The sequence below is a fragment of the Cannabis sativa genome, chromosome 3 (assembly GCF_029168945.1).
Source record: "Cannabis sativa cultivar Pink pepper isolate KNU-18-1 chromosome 3, ASM2916894v1, whole genome shotgun sequence".
NCBI lineage: Eukaryota > Viridiplantae > Streptophyta > Magnoliopsida > Rosales > Cannabaceae > Cannabis > Cannabis sativa.
Window position 1 is genome coordinate 56143190 of NC_083603.1, and position 1133 is coordinate 56144322.

The window sequence follows — 1133 nt, forward strand, 5'->3', positions numbered from 1 at the left end:
CTCCACTAGAGCCTTGTTGTTGTTGATACTGTTGGCTTTGCTGAGATTGATTTTTCTAAGGATAAAACCCTTGTTGTTGTTGATTAGGAAACTATTTTTGGAAGTTCTACTGATGACCCCCTTGGTTGAAATAATAATTATTCTGGTAGTTTCCAATGGCTTGGGCTTGCTGCATCGGAAAACTGTCTACATCTATAGGGCAGGTGTCAGTGGTATGAGGTACTCCACAAAGCTCACAGACAACTTGAGCTTGTTTGACTTGTGCCGTCACCAGCTTCGTTAACGGCTCTACCTGAGATGTCAACTTGGTTATGGCATCGACTTCATGCATACCCGTAACCTTTTTAGATTGGCCTCTCTCTGTTGACCATTGTTGATTAGTGATAGCTATCTCTTCAATTAATTCAAAGGCCTCATTAGCACTTTTCGTCATAAAAACCCCACCAGCTGCAGCGTCTATGAGTGTCCAGGTATTGCTGACCAATCCAGTATAAGAGTTATGCACTTGTAACCACTTTTCAATCCCATGGTTAGGGCACTTCCTCAATAAGTCCTTGAATCTCTCCTAGGCTTCATAAAGAGATTCATTGTTATGCTGGGTGAAGTTGTGGATTTCAGCTCTTAGCTTGGCAATCTTTGCAGGAGGAAAGAATTTGGAAAGGAATTTCAGGGCCAATTCTTCCCATGTGTTGATAGAATTGGATGGCAAAGATACCAACCAACTCTTGGCTCGCTCCCTTTGTGAGAATGGAAATAGCCTCAGCCTGATGGCATCATCGCTAACTCCATTCATCTTGAATGTCTGACAAAGTTCCTCGAAGTTAGCTAGATGCATGTTTGTGTCTTCTAATGGTAGTCCCCCAAACTAGAATGAAGATTGGACCATCTTCAATATGGCTGGCTTGATCGCAAAATTATTGGCATCAACAACAGGTGGCCTTATACAGGATCTAACCACTATCAAGTTAGGAAGAAAATAGTGCCTCAGGCTACGGTCATTGTGGTTGCGACAATTAGCCTGGTCTTTTACAGCTCCTCCATTGTTGCCATTGTTGGTGTGATCAGCCATGACTACGTTGTGCTCAATCTCTATTGCAGCCTTTTTTAATCTTTTCCATCTTTCGTTTTGTTTG

At 42.4% G+C, this 1133-nt stretch overlaps 1 non-coding gene across 1 annotated transcript; it reads left to right on the forward strand.

The window, feature by feature from the left end:
* Positions 1 to 521: 521 nt before the first annotated feature.
* Positions 522 to 628, forward strand: LOC115711751 (small nucleolar RNA R71). The gene has a single exon (XR_004010628.1). It is a non-coding gene; the product is annotated as a small nucleolar RNA R71 (small nucleolar RNA).
* The last annotated feature ends 505 nt before the right edge of the window (positions 629 to 1133 follow it).